Below are 20,920 nucleotides of genomic sequence, written 5' to 3' on the forward strand. Positions count from 1 at the left end.
CCTCGGTTTCCTCAAGCATCAAGTGGAGTACCAGGGAGGTGCAAAGCGAGCCTGCGGCAGCCTGGCAGGTTGGAACAGAGGTTGCCTGCTGCCCCCGTGCCAGGGCCCAGAGCAGCTTGGTTTGCAAGGCGGCACTTTCTGGGTGAGAACAGAGTTTTTGAGGAGGGCGTGGAGGGGGGAGGAAGGGGGGCTCTTTCTTTTTTCTCTCTGGACAGATCATTGTGGAGGAGCGGGCTCACAGAGGGGCAGTGAACAGAGACAGCGCTGTGGGCCTCTTTTTTGGGGGGCGGGGAGGGGAGAGGGAGCTAGGTTAGCTGTATGGGCCACTTAATACCCATGAACTTGCAATTAAATGCGGAAGTGGGAGACAAGGGGGTGGTCAAAGGGGATATTGTTCCGGCTCCGGAGAGAAGGGCGGCTGGAGCCCTGGGGAAATGGCCAGCCTCCAATATGAATGGGCTTCAGTGTCCTAGGGGGGCTGGAGGGGGCAGGGGGCCGTCATTTGGCCCTTTGTCCTGTTCTGCTGGACCCGGCCACAAAGGCCAGCTTGATTCCCGTTTGGTTTCTTTTGGGGGGCCGAGGTGGGGGGGGTGCCTCGACCCCAGCTTGGCCCCCTCCCAGGGCCCCAAGCAAAGTGTTCCCTCTGGCCATGAGGGGCTCTCTAGAAATGCCCCTCACTGTGATTGAACTTTGTTTTTTCCTGAAAAATTTTAATTTTAATTTTTTTAGGCATGTCTTACATGCAGATTTTTTCAGGCATGTCTTACCTACAATATTAAGTGTACAGCTTGATGAATTTTTACACGTAATTTATCTGTGTAACCTTCACCCACATCAGCTGGTAAATATTGCCAGCACCCCAGAGGGTGTTCCCTCCCAAGTCAGTATCCCTCAAAGTAACTACTGTTCTGATTTCAGTCATCACAGATTAGTTTTGCCTGCTTTTGAACTTTATGTAAAGTAGAATCATACAGTATATGCTCTTTTGTGCCTTTTAATTTTTAAAATATTATAAATATACACGTATACATAACTATATATGTATATATGTGTGTACCTAAAAATTATATATACGTATACTATATATTATTTTTATATGTATTGTATGTAATCATGTCCACGGTTCAAATTAAAAAGGCATAAGTAACGCAGATTAAAAAGTCAGCCTCCCAGAACTATGGAGACAGTGAAAAGATCAGTAGTTGCAAGGGGTTGGGGTGTGTGGAGGGGTGAAAAGGTGGAGCACAGAGGAGTTTTAGGGCAGTGGAACTGCTCTGTGTGGTGGCATAGTGATGGTTGCATGTCATTATGCATTTGTCCAAACCTGTAGAATGTACACAACATAATGTAAGCTATGGATTCTGGGTGATTCTCGGTAATGTATCAGCGCACGTTCATTGATTGGAACAAATGCACCACTCTGGTGGGGGACGCCGCTAATGGGGGAGGCTGTGCGTGTGTGGGTCAGGGGGTAGAGGGGACATTTCTGTACCTTCTGCTCCATTTTGCTGTGAACCCAAAACTACTCTAAAAAAATAAGTCAAAAAAAAAAAGAGTCAGCCTCCCAGGTCCCGCCCCAAAGCTAGCCGCTGACCTTGGGCCCTTCAGATAGTCTGGACACACCCCTTTTGTTACATGAAAGTGATGGCTTGTTGTACTCACATTTCTGCACTTGGCTTTGTCCCCCTTTCCACCCTGTATCCTGGAGCTTGTTCTATAATAGCACATAGAATTCCACTGGATGGATGCATGGTGGCTTTTTGTTTTTGTTTTTTTTTTGCGGTACGCGGACCTCTCACTGTTGTGGCCTCTCCCGTTGCGGAGCACAGGCTCCGCAGGCTCAGCGGCCATGGCTCACGGGCCCAGCCGCTCCGCGGCATGTGGGATCTTCCCGGACCAGGGCATGAACCTGTGTCCCCTGCATCGGCAGGCAGACTCTCAACCACTGCGCCACCAGGGAAGCCCCATGGTGGCTTTTTTTAAGCTGGTCTCCTCTTGATAGACACTGACGTTGTTCCCATCTTTCGCCATTACAAACGATGGTATGGCAGATGCAGACTGCTTCACACCTGTAAGTTCATTCATTTCTGGGAAGGGAACTTTTGGGTTAAAGGGTATATACATCTGTTTTAGTATTTATTTATTTAATTTTCCCTTCCAGTTTTATTGAGATGTAATTGAGCTACAGCACTGTGTGTCAGCATAATGATCTGACTTAAGCCCATCATGAAATGATCACCACAGTAAGATTAGTGAACGCCCATCATCTCCGGCAGATACAAAACAAAAGAAACAGAAAAAAGTGTTTTTCCTTGTGGTGAGAGCTCAGGATTTACTGTCTTAACACCTTTTATGAATAACATACAGTGGTGCTAATTGTATTCGTCATGTCGTGTATTACATCCCTAGTATTTGTATATCTTATAAGTGGAAGTTAGTACCTTTTGAACAAATTTTCTTACGCCCTGCCTCTGGTAACTACGAATCTGATCTCTTTTTCTGTGAGTTTGTTTTCTGAAGTATAATTGACCTGCAACACTATGTTAGCTCCTGGTGCATATCGTAGTGATTTAGTATTTCTATACATTACCAAGTGATCACCCCAAAGGGTCTGTCCATGTGTAATTTATCGCTCATCTTTAATTACATGACAGATATGAATGCAAAATCTCCTTGTAGAAAATTACAGACAAGGGAACCTTTTCCTTCCTATCCCTGGTTGCCCCCACCTCCAGTGTCTCTTGTTACTAGTCTACTGTGCAGTGTTCCAGATCTTTCCCTGTGTGTTTGTGTCGTTGACATACATAAACATGAACCTGTGGAAAAGACAGGGTGTGTTTTTAAGCGTGTGCATTTGTTTAAGTAAAAGGCCCCAAACTGAGGCCATGTTTAAAGCTGTAGGCTCCGGAGCCAGCCTCCTGGTTTAAATTCTAGCTCCGTCCCTTTACCTGCTCCCTGAGGGTAATCTCTTGTGATCACCCAGTATTCCGCAGGCTTGTTCACTGTCTAGGGGATCTTTTTATGTTGTTTTGCACACTTCCAGCTCATTCCTTCTAACTTCTGCCTACTCTTTCACGGGACGATTATACTGGAGTTTATACATCCGTTCCCCTCTTAATAGGTATCTAGGTGATTCTTTTTCTTTTATATTAGGAATTCTCAACCTTCACATAATTGATAGTTTGGGCTGCGTAATTGCTTGGTGTGGGGAGCTCTCCTGTGCACTGTAGGGTGTTTAGCAGCATCCCCGGCCTCTACCCACTAGATGCCAGTAGCAACCCCCCTCCCCCCCCCGTTGTGACAACTGAAAATGTCTCCAGACATTGCCAAGTGTAGTGCTGAGAAGTGCTACAGGGAGCATCGTTCTTCAAGCCTCCCTGTACGCATGGGCAATGGCATCATTATTGTATTGCTATCTCACAGATAAGGAAATGGAGGCCCAGAGAGGTCGAGTCATTTGCTTAAGGTCACACAGCAAATACATGGCAGAACCAGGATTTGAGTTCATGCTTCTTCCCATTTTGAGGACACCCACCAAGTGCCAGGCATGGTTCTAGGCTGAGGTGGGTGTTTAATGGGTACCAGCACCGACCCAAGCCCCTGCCCTCATAGAGCTAGCATTCTCGCGGGAATGGCAGACAGTAAGCTAGTCATCTTAATAGATACCTGACTCATCTGGTGGTGGTTGATGGGTGAGGGTGAGGAGGTAGAGAGTCACAGTAACAATGCCACCTGACATTTAATGATATTTTACAGTAATAAATGATGTTTAGTGAGGGTTTAAATACATCAGTTACCGTTCTAAAGAGTTTCGCAGGATTGACTCATTGAATCCCCACCAAAAACCCCTAGGACATACCATTAGTCTTATTCTCATATTGCAGATAGGGAAACTGAGGCACAGAGGTATTGAAGTCCTTTGCCTTGTACCGGCAGGGCCGGTACAAGGACCTGGGCTGCTAGAACTCTTAACCATTGTGCAGGCCGCCCTCATGCCTGCTCTAGGACGTACTTCCTGGGTGGTCGTGAGGGTCACCTGCTCTAAGAGTGTGACTCAGTGTGGTTCGCATGGAGATAAGGACAGAAACTGAGAGTAAACGTTTAAAGTTTTATAGCGATTTCACAGAGTAATTTTATGCCAGTTTAGTCCAGGACTAGAAAAATTAGGCATGTAGTCTGCCTTTTTACTTTGTTTTTCTAGTAATTCACTTTTACTGCAATTTTCGAAAATATTAGTCTCAAACGGATTAGAAATTAAAGACAAAAATAGTTCTTCCCAACAGATAGTTGGAGGAATGCTGTGTTAGGATGGGGAAAATGCTAAGAGCAGGCCCTGGCCCATGGTATGACCTCCATAAATGTGAGCTTTATTATTAATCTGTTGTTCTGACATTTGGTTCTCTCCATATAAGCTCCTTACCCCTGGGAGCTAGAATGAGCTGAGGGATCTTCTTCCCATTTAATGGATGGAAAAATTGAGGCCCAGGCAGGTTAGGTGTTTAGGATTGGCTGGCAAAGTCTAGATGCTTGGGGATCTTTTCTTTGCTGACCCTGCCTGGGCCATGATTTTCATGCCCCTCTCCAACCCAGGCAGCTGGATAGGCCCTGACCTGCAGGCTTCCCCGTGGACGTGCGGTTGGCCAACAGCCTGGAGCCCTGGTTAAGCAGGTCCTAGAGAGAGACTGGGCTTCCCTGGGGACTGTAGGCGGCTGGGGCCCCTCATCAGCCCCTCTCTTTGTCTGCGTGGCCATGACAACCTGGCTGGATGCTTGGCACATCCAAACCCAGCCCCCAGCCTGACCAGCCGGCTTCCTCCCTGGCTGAGGCCGCCCTGGCAGGCTGCTGCCTGGCTGGGGAAGCTGCCCCCCAACCCCCATTCCCCTCTCTCCCACTGAGGGGGGCTCCTGGGCAGGCCTGGTGCTGCCATTTCTTTTTTGTTTGTTTTGTTTTTTGTTTTGATTACTAATTGTGTATTGAAAGCAGTAAGAGGTTCCATGACACCCAATAAACCAGTTCTGAGGTTTTCCCCAAGATAAAGTTTAACAGCTCCAGCTTCTTCAGTATTTATCAAAATACAAAAGAAAAAAGTAGAGGTTATCATTTTTCGATGGCAGATCTGACCCTTGCAGGCTGAGGGAGTGAAAGCACATGTAGACAGGGGCTCCGAGGGGCTGGGGCTCAAGGATGACCAGCCGCGCTCCTGCTGGTGAGACCCCAGAGAGCCCGGAGCAGGCAAGCAAGGGGACTGCAGGGCTCCCGCACAAACAAGAGCGTTCCAACCAAAGTGCCCGTGCTGACCCGAGAAAAGGCTGGGCTTCCTCCAAGGGGTCTGAGAGCGGTGGCTGCAGCCTCCAGCCCATCTCCTGGGCAGCCACATAAGCACAGATACAAGCACAAACGCTGTGGGGTGTGGGATGACCCAAGACAGAGCAAATCACAGGGACCCCCTATTGTGACTATGCAGAATGGATCATAGCTGGTTCTGCCCCGTTTCATGTTCCCAACGGGAAACAGACCACTGGTGGACTGGACTCAGGCCATTACTGCAGAACCTACACTAGGCACATTTCTCCCTTCTGTGTGTCCAAGTGTTCTCCTTATCTTGTATTTGTAACTATTTTAAAAAATGCACTGAGTTTGGGTTAAAAACCAACCACCAAAATGGATCTCAACACAGATGTAAGGCCCAGAAGAGGAACATCAGCCTTTCCTACACAGAGACTCCTGGATGACCCGTGTGCCTAAAATCCCTTCTCAGTACTAAACAATGGGTTCGTTTTCTTTTTATAATTAAAAAAAGCTGAGTAATATTGCATAGGAGTACCAGAAACTGCCTCATTGGAAACAAAAACCATTTACGTTAAATAAAAACCCAGGTGCAGGCGGCGTCTGCACACTTACAGCACAGTGAAGCACACCGTGACCGACCATGGAGACGGCTTCTGGCCCTCAAACCCCAGGGGCACGTTTGCCATGTGAGAGTAAAGCGAGGGTAGAAGGAGGGAGTGAGAGGGGAGGAGAGAGGAGTACAGCTCACTTCTGGTCCTGGAGCTGATTGGACAGCCAGTCCAGTCCCTCATAGAGCCCGTCCCCGCTGGTAGCACAGGTGGCCTGAATGTACCAGTTCCTGTGGCACAGAGAGTGCAGACCCAGCTTGTCCGCGATCTCAGCTGCAGTCATGGCATTGGGGAGGTCCTGTTTGTTAGCAGACACGAACGGAACGGTGTCCCTGAGCTCGTCTTCTGCCAGCATCCTCGTGAGCTCCTCTCGGGCCTCATTCACACGCTCTCTGTCATTGCTGTCAACCACGAAGTCACATGAGACCTTGTGTGTTCTGGAAGTAGTGGCGCCACGGAGGCCGGATCTTGTCCTGGCCGCTCACGTCCCACACAGTGAAGCTGATGGTCTTGTATTCCACGGTTTCCACGTTGAAGCCTAGAGTGGGAATGGTGGTCACGATTTCACCCAGCTTCAGTTTGTACAGGATGGTGGGCTTTCCCGCAGCATCTAGGTCCACCATGAGAATGTGCATTTCTTTTTTGCCAAAAAGGCCCTTGAAGAGGGTTGCAGAGATATGCCCCAGGCTGTAGACCTGTGGGAGCAGCACGGGCCAGAGAAACCCTGGGCGGCCGCGGCGCTGGTGCTGCCATTTCATGTGGGAAGGACCCCCAAACTCAGGCCTCTGGGGGGTCCTCCCTCTGCATCCGGGCCTCTTTGCTGCTGGCTTTGAGCACACTTGTGTTCATTCTCCCCATTTGCTTTCTGTCCCCAGCCCTGCCTCCAGCTTCCTACTGATCTCTCTGTCAACCTGGGTCTGTCCCTTCCCTTCCCTTCCCTCTGCTTTTCCTCCTCGGTCATATTCTGTTTCTTTCTCTGTGTCTCTCCCTCTCTCTGTCTGGCTTCTAATGCATCATCATTTGCAGATTGGTCCCTGCATCTGAGACTGGGGCTGCCTCAGAGACCCCCAGTGCAGGGCACCCTTGGGGACCCTTCCGTGCTCAGAGAAAGGACTGCACTTTCTAGGTGCTTGTTTGCAGAAAAGCTGCAGCTCCAGCCACTACCAGCCCAGTGAGATCCTGCTGCCCCAAATGGGGTAAGGATGGTCTTCCCATCTTGCGAGGGAGGAGTTTCTGTTGTCCCATGGAGGGGTCTTCCAGGTGAGGGAGGGGTGGTCCTCCCACCCTGTGAACAAGAGGCTCCTCTCGTCTCGTGGGGTTTCCTCCTGCTGAGGGAGGTGGCCCTCTAACCCGGTGAGGTAGTCTTCCTGCCTGGTGAGTAAGGCATCCTCCCCTGATGGGACGGTCCTCCTGGTCAGACCCTCTTAGGAGGAGGTGGGCTGCTGAGCCCCCTTGCTCTGACATTTGAGCCAGCCGTGTGAAGGGCTTGGACTCAGAAAACCCAGAATGTTTTCTTCCCATGCAGCTGGGAGAGGGCCATTTCCCACTGTGGGTCGTTAAAGTCATCATTTATTAATGGCCACAGCTGTCCCTATAGATATGAATAAATAGTGTTCCACTACAATGCCCTAGTCTTGTAGGATCCTTGAAGACCTTAGCGGGATCTAGATAAGAGCCATCTCAGTCTGGCCTTTGACTGGAGCCCGGAGAGAGGAAATGATTTGCCTGTGTGAAGTTGCAAACCCAGATGCCCATGGGTTGACAGGTAGAGTAGCCAGGTGTAGGAAAAATGACGTCACCTCACCATCTGTCTTTTTGTTTCTCTTGTTTCAGCATCAGCCTGGATATCTTTAATCTCCATGTGCCTTGGTTTTTTCATGTATAAAACAGAGATAAGAATATTTGTCTCATAGATGTTTCTTTAATTTTTTTTTAAAATTGAGATACAATTCATACACTGCAAAATTTACCGTTAACAATGTCCATACCACTGGCTTTTATATAGTCACAAGGTTGTGCACCATCACTGCTTTCTAATTCCAGAACATTCCATCACCCCAAGAAGAAACCCCAAACCCATTAGTAGACCCCCTCCATTCTTTCCCTCCCCCATCCCTGGCAACCACCAATCTATTTTCTGTCTCTACACATTTGGAATTATACAATGTGTGGCTTCTTTCGCTTAGCATGACTTTTTCAAGGTTCATCCATGTTGTAGATGTGTCAGAATTTCATTCCTTTTTATGGCTGAATATTAGTCCATTATCTGGATATATCACCTTTTTTTATCCATTCATTAGTGGATGGACATTTGGGTTGTTTCCACTGTCTGGCTGTTATGAATAATGCTGCTATGAACATTCGTGTACAAGTTTTTGTACAGACATAGGTTTTCACTTTTCTTGAGTATATATACCTAGGAGTGGCCTCATGGCTTTCTTGGGAAGATTAAATGAGCCCTTAAAAGTACAACTCTTGGGACTTCCCTGGTGGTGCAGTGGTTAGGAATCTGCCTGCCAACGCAGGGGACATGGGTTCAAGCCCTGGTGCAGGAAGATCCCACATGCCGCGGAGCAGCTAACCCCTGTGCCACAATTACTGAGCCTGTGCTCTAGAGCCCGCGAGCTACAACTACTGAGCCCATGTGCCACAACTACTGAAGCCCGCGCGCCAAGAGCCCGTGCTGTGCAGCAAGAGAAGCCACCGCAATGAGAAGCCCGTGCACCGCAACGAAGAGTAGCCCCCGCTCGCCGCAACTAGAGAAAGCCCGCGTGCAGCAATGAAGACCCAACGCAGCCCAAAATAAATAAATTTATAAAAAAAGGAAAAAAAAAAAGTACAACCCTTAGGACAGGTCCCGGCAATAGCAAGTACTATATGTGTGCTAGCTCTTACTATTACAAAACAGTACCTCAAGCCTTTGGCCTTGATGTTGGAGAGACAGCGATGCCATTTAACACTTATCGAGTGCTTACTGGGTTCCAGGCACCTGTCCTATTGGGTGGCTGGCCTTTTACAGGTGAGGAAACTGAGGCACAGAAGCAGTAATTGGCCCACGATCACACAGTGAGGGCATGGCAGGGCTCAGATAGCAGCGAGCCTGGCGGGCGAGCTCCAGAGCCCTGACCCCATGCCTTCTGGAGGACCGGAGGTCCCGTGTCCCATGTCCCGTGTAAAGGGGCAGCTGAGCAGCAGTTCCCGTGTGGGAACACAAACCCAGTGTTGCCAGATCTCCTGACTTTTTAAAGATGTTTTCCAACAGCCGGAAACATGGAGTCTTGTGTATGAAATCACTCAATTTTTAAAAGTTGGCAACTCAGTCATATTTTTAACAGACACTGTGTTGGCCAAACAAAACACGTCTGTGGGCCAAGCCCGTGGGTTGCCAGTTTGCACACTCTGCCCTTGGGGCGACTTGTTGGGTGGGGAGGGGCGTCGCTGGGCCCCCGACCTTGACTGCGGGCATTTCTGGACCTTCCCTGGGGGTTTCGGGCTCATGTCTGTGCCAGTCGTGTTTCAGTCTGGCCCCTCGCCGGCATGGTGGGCTTGGTGAGGGCCCCAGTGGCAGCTGGTCACTTGGGATCCCTGCCTCTTCCCCCCAGGGTCATGAAACCATGGCTCGCTCATAACGGTGCTCGCTGTACAGCCCCTGCCGTTGACTTTAGGAGTTAACTACCTTTCTACAGCTGGAAGCCCCCTGGCGCATCAGGGCCTGGGATCTAGAGTCAATCTCTGGTTCCATCCCCAGCCCTGCCCCTTCCCAGCTGTGACCTTGGGCAAGTTGTTTAACCTCTTGGTGCCTCTGTTCTCTAATCTGTACATCCACAAAATGGGGCTAATCCATTATTTCGGGAATTAATACGTAGCTGGTGCTCAGGGTGCATGTGGAGCCCGGCTGGCTGCAGCAGCATAAAGTAGTGACGTGGGTGCAGGCTTGGGAGCCGGACTCCCTGGGTTCGAATTCCAGCTCTGCCACTCACCAGCAGCGTAATCTCGGGGCAAGTGACTCTGCCTCCGTGTTTCAGTTTCCTCATCTGTCAAATAGGGGTAATAATAATACCTACGTTATGGGGTTGATGTAGCACGTAGGGCAGTGCCTGGCACATGGCAGGAGCCCAGTAACATCAGCCATCGTTAGTATTACACACACACAGAAGCGCAGACAGACGTGCAGACAGATGCAGGAACCACCAAGGCTCTGCCATCTGGCAGAAACAGCGCGAAGGTGACTATTTCCGCGTGCGTTTCTCTGTGTGTTTACTGCAGGGAGTGATGTGAGCGTGTGATGCGCGAGCGTGAATCTGCATATGGGCCTGAGCTCGTTAGCGGGGGTGCTATATTTTGCATAGGCATTGCCACGCATTAGTAGAGTGTGTACATTATGCGTGCATGTGCTCGCTCTATTTCCTTTTCCTCCAGAAATAAACCCATGCTGGGGTTCTTGGGCAGTGAACCCAGCCACCTGAGCAGCCAGTGATGTTTGAGCTGATTGGGGAGGGCAGGTGGCCACAGGTGGTCGGTGGACGGAGGAGTTGTTTGCTGCTCCTGAGGTCGGGATGTGGCAGGGAAAGTGTTGGGGGCGCTGAGGGCTGGGCTGTGGGCCGTGGGTATGACCCTGCTGGCTGTGGCCTTGGGGGAAGGCTCTGCGATTTGACTTTGACCCTTTGGGCAGTCAGCGCAGGTTTGGCAGGCCCAGCGGACTCTGAGTCTTTCTCTGCTTCTCCTCACCTTCCCTTTCTTCTCTGCGGCATATTGCAGGCACTAATTTAGGCAAAAGCCCCTTGGAGGCTAAGAAAAGCTGAAGCACGCAGAAGTAACAGAGCAGAATTTAGCTATCTGGAGAGGCAGCCTGGGCGGCTGAATTTAGCCTCTTTTTCTCCCCCACCCCGTGTTCTTTTTTCCCTGTTAAACTTCTCAGATTACCTTGCTGCCCACTGCCCTCCTACTCCCATTGAGCCTGGGGGCTGTGGAGGCCTTTGTTCACCTCTTTTCTCTTTCATTCCTGGAAAACTTTCTGGGGAGGCCAGTGGGACTTCAGGCTGCTTTTGAAGAGGTGAAGGGGTGAGATTTTGGGTCTTCCTGTGCTGGTGTGAGGATGGATTCAATTACTTTTTCTTACTATTAGCTGATACATATCAAGCACTTAGGGTGTATCAAGCTGCGTCCTGGGCGTTCGACGCCCGTGAGCTCGCTTAGTCCTTCTGACACCTTAATGGAGGTAATTCTTATTGTTCCATTTTACAGATGAGGGAACTGAGGCACAGAGAGGTTATGTCACTTGCCCAGGGCCCCACAGGGAGGAGAGGCTGAACCAGGATGTGACCCAGCAGTGCGGTTCTAGGGCTCTGGCTCCTCAACACAGCACTGTGCCTCCTTTGTTGACGGGTTAATTCAGTATATTTTTTGAGCCCCTACTATGTGTGTGGCCCATTTTTCTCCTTCCTTCCTCCCTTTCACTTCATTCTTTTTCTCCTTCTTCCCTCCCTCCTGTTCATCCATCCATCCACCTATCCATCCATCCACCCATCCATCCATATCCATCCTCCCTCCCTCCCATCCATCCACCCACCCATCCATCTATCCATCCATATATATCTATCCACCCATCCATCCATCTCCATCCATCTGTCCATATCCACCCATCCATCCACATCCATCCACCCATCCATCCTTCCATCCATCCATCCATCCATTAGTGTTTCCTAAGACTTACTGCAATATCAGTCTTATGATTTTTGTCATATTCATGTACCGGCTACAACATGATTTATATAATATTTTTACTTAATCTGACCCTTCTTTCTTTTTTAAAACTTCAGTCTCCTCTTTTTTTTAAAATAGTTTTTAAATATATTTATTTATTTGGCTGTGCCAGGTCTTAGTTGCAGCATGCAGGATCTTTGATCTTTGTTGCGGCATGTGGGATCCCCAGTTGTGGCACGCAGGATCTTTTAGTTGTGTCATGCGGCTTCTTCGTTGTGGCATGTGAACTCTTAGTTGCGGCATGTGGGATCTAGTTCCCTGACCAGGGATCAAACTCGGGCCCCCCACATTGGGAGCGTGGAGCCCCTGCCACTGGACCACCAGGGAAGTCCCTAAAACTTCAGTCTGCTCTTAAGGAAGAGTGTTTATGACTCATGGATTTGATAGGATAGCCATAGTTATTAAGATCAAGATAAAAGTATTCTTGAGTGCTGCCCCTAGGTCGCCTCTCCCCAGCCTTGCTGGGCCCACCCGGAGAATCCTGTCACACGGTGAGACAGAGATCGCAGCTCGACGCCAGGCCCAGGGTGGCTGGGTGTCTTTCTGACCAGAACTTCCCAGCTGGAGGACAGTGGGGAGGGTGCCATGCTGTGGTAAAGAACTCTGGGAGGCCACCAGAGATCGCCTCTGGCCGGAGCGTTAGGGAGAGGTGACATTTGAGCCGGAACCCAACATAAGAGCTTAGATTTTGATTCTTCAAATATTTTTCTAGTTCCTGGTATGGGTGTGTGCTGGGCATACGGGGTTAACGGGAGCGTTATTCCTGACCTTGTCGGTCTCACAGCTGGGGTGCTTGAGGTGGGTGGGAGACAGACAGAACCTGAAAGCATGAGTCACGGATCACTTCAGACTGTGTCAGGGCTGTGAAAACTGTAATGCAGGGGGTGGGGTTGATAGCGTCAGGGGTGGGTGTGGATGGCCTGTCTTAGGAGGGCAGGCAGGGAGGCCCGGCAAGGAGGTGGCATTGTCACTGAGCCTTGGGAGGGAGCAGCCGCGTAGAGTACCTAGAGTTGTTTGGGCAGAAGGACTAGGAAGTGCAAAGGCCCTGGGATGCGAGGTGGGCGTGAGGAGCGGTGTGAGTGGGCAGGTGTCTGGGGCCAGATCTTTCCTGGCGAGGTAAGGAATTGGGATTTGTTTCCAGGTGCTTGGGAAGCTGGCCTTTGGCGGGGTGAGAGCAGGGGAGGAACGTGAGTGGGTTGTGTTTCTACAGGATCCCTCAGTTGCTGTGTGGGCTGGACCAGGAGAGGCAGCAGGCTGACCAGGGAAGAGGCAGTGCCGTAGTCCAGGTGGGAGATGGTGGTGGCCCTGACCAGGGAGGTGGCAGAGAGGGGACAGGCGTTTAGAAGGTGGCGCCGACAGGATTTGCTGGTGGTTGGATGTGCAGGGAGACCCAGGAGACTAGGGTGAGGCAAGGGGGATGTGCTTTTAGGGGCTGACTCCACCTTGCAGGGCCCTGAGGGTGAGCCCCTCCTCACCCACCTCCCTCTCCCCCATAGCTGCCCCAAAGATGACTCCAGGGTTTGTCTGAGCGTCTAAGTTGGAGGCTTCAGGAGGGAGAGAGATCTTCCAGCCAGAGCTCTGTGAGGGAGGACTCACAGAGCATTTGTGGTTCCCATGGCGGCCCGGGGACCCCCTTCTCTGAGCTCTGCACAGGAGGGTCTTTGCGGGGCTTCCTCCTTCCATTCATCTGTGGCTCTTTTTTCTCTCATGGACAAGGGTTGTCTTCCTATGACTGATCCGTGCATGAGAGAGGCTGAGTCTGAGACAGCCCCAGATGGACTGTGAGGCCGCAGAAATGCTCGTGCTTGCGTACATTCATTCCTTCACAGACCTGCCCACCACCCTAGGTGCTATGATAGCGAACAAGGCCAGGAGCTCCTCCCCCTCCTGGAGCTTGCATATGGGTGGAAGGACAGACAGTGAACAAATAAACAAGCAAATACACAGAGTGCCAGCTAGTGATAAATGCTAGTGAGGAAAACAAGGCAGAGACGGGGATAAAGGGTGCAGGGGTGGGAGTGAGTTGCTCTTCTTAGGTAGGCTGAGTCGGGATGGCTTCACAGAGGTAGTGATGTTTGAACAGGGGGCTTTAAGAAGTTAGCCATGGGAGCATCCAGGGAAAGCATTCCAGGCTGAGGGAACAGTAAGTGCAAAGGCTCTGGGGCAGGGGGGTCATGCTGGCGTGGTGAAGGCTCATGTGGCTGGAGCAGCTTGCACGGAGAGTGGCAGGAGGTGAGAGCTGGTGAGAATGTTGGACCTGATTCTCAGTGGGGTGGAAGCCACTAGAGCCCTTGGAGCCGAGGAGGGACATGATCTAAGACTCAGAGAGGCTGAGGCTGCTTGACTGGACAGCAGAGAAGTAACTGACAAGAACAGAGTGAAAGAGCAGAGGAGCTCTCAGCTTTTGAGGGCTGGAGTGCTCCATGCAGGCGTGGGTCTGGGAAAGGGGAGGGGTGGGCAGTTCCTGGCAGTGGACAGGTCAGCGTTTGGGGTGGCTGGGTGTGGGCTGGCTGATAGCCTGGCCCTGCCATGGACAGGCTGTGTGACCCTGGCAAGTGACTTATCCTTCTGCAGCTCAGTTTCCTTATCTGGAGCATGAGGATGATAACAATACCTACCTCTGAGGGTTTTGTGAGGATTAAATGAGATACTACATCAAAGTGCTTATGCCGGGCTTCCCTGGTGGCGCAGTGGTTGAGAGTCCGCCTGCCGATGCAGGGGACATGGGTTCGTGCCCTGGTCCGGAAAGATCCCACATGCCACGGAGCGGCTGGGCCCGTGAGCCATGGCCGCTGAGCCTGCGCGTCCGGAGCCTGTGCTCCGCAACGGGAGAGGCCACAACAGTGAGAGGCCCATGTACTGCAAAAAAAAAAAAAAAAAAAGTGCTTATGCCTTATGCTTGTGGCCGCTCAGCCCATCCTGAGCTCTCAGGAAGAGCTTCCTGTTGATATTCACCCCCTCCCCTCCCCCTCCTCCCCTCCTTCACCTTCCCTCTCCCTTCTCCCCCTCTTCTTCTTCTTTTCCTTCCCCTTCCCCCTCCTTTTCCAGAAAAGCACTGTGGTGAGGGCTAGAGTCAGGGACTGAGGCTCAGTAGGTTGTCCTGGCAGTGAAGGTGGATGGAGACATTGAGGAAGCCGTTGCTAGATTTCATCGTGAAGCTGGACACTTCACCCATGACACATAAAGGACTTGCTTCATTATGAATGGGTGGTTATTTGGAAGGAGTGGGCATAGCTGGACTTCTGAGTTCCTAGCTAAGGTCAGGGTTTTATTTAGTCAGTGGATGGTGGACTCTCTGTGTGAGTGACTGAAAAAGGAAACCAAACTGATTTAAACAAGACAGGAATGTAATAGCTCATGCAGCTGGGATGTCAGCTTCAGGTAGAGTTTCATCTAGGTGCTCAGTATTTGTCTCTGTTCCACTGCCCTTCCCATTGCCTTCATTCTTATGCCCTGTGTGGCTCAGGTGGAGGTCAGGTAACACCCCCTTAAGCTGCATTGGGGTGCTTTACTACGAAAAGGGGAAACAAGCTGATGGCAAAAGGCGAGATGCTTGAAAGAGGGGAGAGCCCTGTGTGAGGTGGGTGTGGGTGGGTCTTTGGGTCTAAGCCCAGTGTTCTGCAACTGAGATTTCTAAAGGATATTTGAGGACTGCTTTCATGACTCATTCTTGGATGAATTCACTTCACCCAGGTTACATCATATCCTCAAACATCTGCCCTCCATGCTGCAAAAGGCTCTAGGACACTGCCTGCTTGGTCCTTGGGTGGTGGAGAACAGGGCTTCATGGTGGATGCAGTCTTAACAGTAAAATGTTCTTGGCTTACAGAACACTTCCCATGGGTCCTTTAAACACATCAAGTGAATTGCAAGTTCCATTTGGGTTTGCACACGACCTCTCGTGGTCCCCTCTCCAGCTGTAGAGGTTTGGGTCTGGGTGCGTTCACCGTGAAGCCTCTGGCAGTCCGCAAGTTTAGTCACCACGTTGGCAATTTTCTGAGTTTTTCTTTCCCTGGGTATTTGTGACTTCCCTAATTTTTAGGTTTCTTAAAAGCAAAGAAAATAAAACAAACCACAGTCGTATTTCCAGACCCCAGCATCTGGTGGCCACTTATAATTTGGGATGTTTGGGAGAAAAAAGTGTTTTGATCATTCTTCAAAATTAGACTTTAAAAATGTATCATTGGGTATTTCTATATTAAAAGTTTTTTTTTTTTCCTTTTAAAAACATTTTGCAACCAGGCTTCTTTAGAGATTTTCTTAGTCCTTCCCCTACTCTGCAGATCTGCTTATAAAATTCCTTGCAAAAATGGGTATTTCTTTTTTGCAAGAGGTTTTTTTTTTTTTTTAACCTTTGTATAAATCTATAATGTTGTAAGCAGCAGAAAGAGGAAACGAACTAGAACAGTGCTCAGGTCTTTGAAGCAGTCTTTCGTGGACCCTGGTTGGCCAGAGGCTCTGCTGCCAGCGGGGATTTGGGCATCCGTTGCCCCTTCAAACACTTGTTACGTGTGACGTTTTGGAATCAGCCTTTTTTTTTTTTTTTTTTTTAAAAAAAAGGATCTTTATGATGCCTTTTAATAGAACTCATTGGAACCGTTTCACCTGGTTAGAAGATTGGTATGTTCAGAGGTGACGTGTAGTCCCGTGGGCTAGGCAAGCAGACGCAGCTGTCTGTGTTTCCAGGGTTAAAAGAATTCTCTCTGTCCCTCTTCAGGACGCTGGTGCACTGCCCACCACCATGGGGGGGAAGGAGGGCGTCCTGAATGGCCTGCCCGGCTTTGCGAGACTTGCTGGCCACCAGTGAGGCCCAAGGAGTGAATCCCCAGAGAGTCATCAGCATGCTGTGCTCAAGGGGGTTTCTGAGAGGTGCCCAGAGTATGGGGTGGGGAGGGGGCTGGGAGGGTCATGGGTCATAGGCCAGAGATGCTCTGACCCAGCCCAGTGACCTCTTGCCCTTCCCACCCCTCCTCTTCCCACCCCTCCTCTCCCTCCCCTCCCCCACTCCCTTTCCTCTCTTTCTTTCCCCTCCCCCTCCCACCTCCCTCCTCCTCTCCCCGCCTCTCTCCCTGTGCTCGGCCTTCAGAATCCTTGCTCTTCACCCCTTGGCTCTCTGCCTCTTTGCATGTAATGTCTTGGGTCACAGGTGCTGGGGGTCTCTGTAGGATTGATTCCAGAAGGGGATTGGTTTGCTTCTTCTGAGGACACATGGATTTTAGATTTTCGTAGTTGTTGCTCATTTGTCCTTCAAAGGGGTCTCACCACTTGCCCTCCCCCTTCCAACGTAGCACCAAGGTCCGTTTCCCAGGGAACTTTGTGCAAACCTAGATTCCTGGGTCTGCTGAGTGGCGCTGCCCTCCCCCCATCCTCCCCTCTGTCTGGGGGCACCCCAGGCACAGTCCTGCCTCACCCTCTTCCTGCTGCTAACACCCTCCCCCAGGATCCACCGAACCCTCCTCCTTTAGGCCTCTCTCCCCTCAAATACCCTCTGCAGAGAGGCCCTCCCTGGCCGCCCTGTCTGAGAAAACCCGCCTTCCCCAGCTTTACCCTTCCGCGTAGCACCTCTCCTCTGGGTCCATCAGGATGTTTGTCGGCTGGTTGGGCATGTGTCTCCTTTTACTAGAAGGCAGCTCTGCGTTTCTCTTGTTCCTGTGACTCCATTGCCTGGCCCATGGTAGGAGGCTGATAAATATTTGTGGAAATAATTTGGGGGAATGTACTCAAACTTTTTTCTCCGGCTGGGACATGGGGGGATCAAAAACCTCAGAGGTACACAGGCTTAAAGGGGGAAAGAAGAGGGGCCACTGGCCGGGGCTTATCGGAGGAGGTGAAATCTTGAAAGTTGGCCGTAAAAACCCAGAGAGGCTGGCCAGTTGGGATGAGTCCTTGTGGCCGAGGGGCTGTGACCATGGGGTGAGAGGAGGAGCCCCCGAGTTTGTATCTCAGCAGTGATTCCTGAGCTTGAAACTGGCTGGGACAGCTCTCCTGCCCTGGTGCCAGGCCCCCTGGAAGGGGTTTTGGGAGCCCTGGGTGGCACAGTGGCTGGAGCTAAGCCTGAAGCCAGTTTCTTGGGGCAGAGTGGACAGCAGTGGAGGACCAGTGGCTCTTAGCGTCCTTTGCATTTTTGTGAATGAATCTTAATGGTGCTCCCTGGTGCTGTTAGCCCTCACGGATTACTGGTGGGGGGCTGTTACAGGAGACCCCAGGCAGGGTACTCACAGGCAGATCAACACTTCTTAAATATATAAACTTTATTGAGATGTAATTTACGTAAAATAAAATGTACCCATTTAAAGGCATGCCTCTATCAGATTTCACCAGGCTGGGCCCACTGGCTACAGGCAGGGGAGCCGACAGCTGCTTTCTGCCCAGACAGCAGGGCAGGGAGGGGCTGCCGAGGGGTCAGATGGGTTCAGGAGACGCGCTGGGCACTTGTCACTCAAGGTTTCACACCCAAAGGTCCACTAGCCTTTCTCTTCTGGTGGGTTTGTGGTTCCCGTGAGCAAGTCAGCTTCTTGCCCCTGGTGACGAGGTTTCTCCAGGGAAGGCGGGGAGGCCTTTAGGTCCAGGAGGGCCCAGCAATATGCATATCTAGGACAACCTCACTGTCCCAGAATGATTTGTACCAGGAAGAGGACTGTGACCAAGAATCCGCTGGAAATAGACCCTAACATAGCAATATTGGGAGTGGGGGGGGGTGAAGGGCTAGATGAGGACTTTACCTTGTGGAGGTATCCTAAAAATAAGTTGAATTTTATCCTTTCATTAATTAGGATGTAGGATTTAGGATACAGTAGCAACTTTGCATGAATTCTTAGATCAGTAAAGAGGGACTCAAGTGTTGGTTTTTTTTTTTTTGCGGTACGCGGGCCTCTCACTGTTGCGGCCTCTCCCGTTGCGGAGCACAGGCTCCGGACGCGCAGGCTCAGCGGCCATGGCTCACGGGCCCAGCCGCTCCGCGGCATGTGGGATCTTCCCGGACCAGGGCACGAACCCGCGTCCCCTGCATCGGCAGGTGGACTCTCAACCACTGCGCCACCAGGGAAGCCCTGGTGTTGGTTTTTTTTCTCCATTGGAGGATGCGTAATTTTTCTGATGAAATTAAATGGTGTGATGTGATGTCATTTCACATAAAGTTGCCGTTTTCAGTGTGATGGTAAAGACTATGACGGTAAAGAGTCATTCTGCAAAAGCATTAGAGCTGGTTTTCGGTGCTCACGCCTGCCTCCCTTTGATGGTCTGATCACCTCCTGGAACTCTGCTATCTTGTGTCCTTCCTTTCTGTGTGAAGTGGTCCACCTGCTAGGTCCTCATGTGTTTACAGCTTTGCCAGCACCATGTGCTGTTTGCCAACATCACTTTCATCGATGTCATGAAATCTAGCATCTCTTGCAAAACTTGCAGTTTCACTTTGCAACCGATTTGCTTTCATTTTGCCTCGTATTTTGACTGTGGCGTATTCGGGACAGCGGGAGCTGCAAAGATACGGAAGGGATGCTAAGTAGAGTTTGCTGTTTGGGGGATAATTGTAGAAGTGGTCAGCTTGTTTGGAATATGTTGAAGACAGGGTGACCTTTCTCCCTGGGAGGACTTGGATGATGGGCGAATTGGAGTGGACCGTGGAGCATTTTAGGGTGTGTCTTTGTTGCGGAGAAGTTGCCGAGTGGTCCAGGGGACCAGTCTCATTCCTGAAACGAGCGGAGACGATTCAGGGGCAGTGCCCGGTTGCCGTGGGTTCCTGCTTTTCCTTCTGTGCCGCTGCTCAGTCTGTTTGCTGAATCCTTCTCTTCCTCCTGGCCTCTGATTGTCGGGGTTTGCCAGGCTCAGCCCGTGGACCTCTTTCCATCCCAGTACTCTCATCTCTCCTGTGGATTTCACAGTCGTGTGGCTACTGCCTCCTTACTGTTGCCACGCACGTGGATATCTTATAACATCTTATGCTAAACCTGTATCAAACCGAGTTCCTCATCTTGCCGGTGAAACCAGCTCCCCTCTGTCTTTCTATCCCAGTTAATGTCAGCTCCATCCTTCCAGGTGCTGAGGCCACAACACTCCCAGGGGTTGTGAATACCAGGAGAGGGGTTTCACTGGGGTCCATCTCAGAAGCTGCTAACCCCATGGCTCTCTTGAGCAACGTTGCTGTGAACCTTGCTGAAACACCTCCTGGTGCCTATGTGCCGGAGGAGTGGAGGTGCTGGGTTGTGAGGCCCCCTTTGCTTGTTTTTCTCTTATTAATGTATCTTGGAGCTTGTTCTACTATCAGTACATAAAGAGCTTCCTCATTCTTTTTCACAGCTGCACAGTTTTCTGTGTCTTAAATGGACCATCATCTGTTTAGAACTGTTTAAATTGTCCTGTAGTTAATATCCTTTTTAACAGCATTTCTGTGCCTGTGTATGAGGATGTCCCCACTAGGAACTGGGCTGGGTCACCTTCAGCTGTCAACAGGAGATCATTGCTCTGCCCTGCATCCTTGCCTTGCAGAGTTCTGATGCTCATGGAAAGTGCTGTAGGCGAAGTGGGATGTGACTGTGCCTGTGTTCAATTTGAATTTCCGCTTCCTCTCCTAAATCATAGATGAAATGTACCTGTCCTTTAGCCCCTGTATGTGTTGATGTAATGAGAAAATTAACAACACCCAGCATTAGTGGACTGTAGCTTTCATAGCAACTTCATAGCCAGGCACTTGCATCTGAGCTTCCTGATAACCCCTGAAGGTTGACCCCTGCCCCATTTTCAGAAGAAGAAGGGGAGTCCCTTATCCAGGATCCCCCAGTGAGTTTGTAGCAAGGCCTGGGTTTGAACCCAGATCTTATCTGTAGGCCACTGCCCTTTTTGCTCCATCCTCTAAGTCTGGCCATAAAAAGCCAGTTGAGAGGATGGGGCTGGGGAACCTGACTTGGGGATTCTTCTCTGCACAAGTTCAGAGAGTTCTGCCTTGGGCCTCCCTGGGGAGGAATGGTGGTGTCAGCCATAGACCAGTGTATTAGTCTGCTCAGGCTGCTATGAGAAAACACACAGGCTGGCGGCTTAAACAAGACATCTGTTTTCTCACAGTCTGGAGTCTGGGAAGTCCACGATCAAAGGGTGCGCAGGCTGGTTCTTGGTGAGGGCTCTTTTCCTGGTTTGTAGGTGGCTGCCTTTAGGCTGTGTCCTCAGCTGGCAAAGAGAGAGCTCCGTTGTCCCTTCCTCTTATAAGGGCACTAAACCTATGTTGAGAACCCCACCCTCACGGCCCTATCTAAGCCTAATTACCTCCG

General features: G+C 50.6%; 1 protein-coding gene and 1 pseudogene across 1 annotated transcript in view; one reads left to right on the top strand and one right to left on the bottom strand.

The window, feature by feature from the left end:
• The window catches only part of PREX1 (phosphatidylinositol-3,4,5-trisphosphate dependent Rac exchange factor 1), a 197,622-nt gene that overhangs the window by 30,482 nt on the left and 146,220 nt on the right, over positions 1-20,920 (top strand). The gene's annotated exons all lie outside the window — the stretch shown is intronic.
• LOC132505479 (ADP-ribosylation factor 1-like) lies at positions 4,963-6,655 on the bottom strand (annotated as a pseudogene).

This window comes from Lagenorhynchus albirostris, chromosome 15 (assembly GCF_949774975.1).
Source record: "Lagenorhynchus albirostris chromosome 15, mLagAlb1.1, whole genome shotgun sequence".
NCBI classification, from domain to species: Eukaryota; Metazoa; Chordata; class Mammalia; order Artiodactyla; family Delphinidae; genus Lagenorhynchus; species Lagenorhynchus albirostris.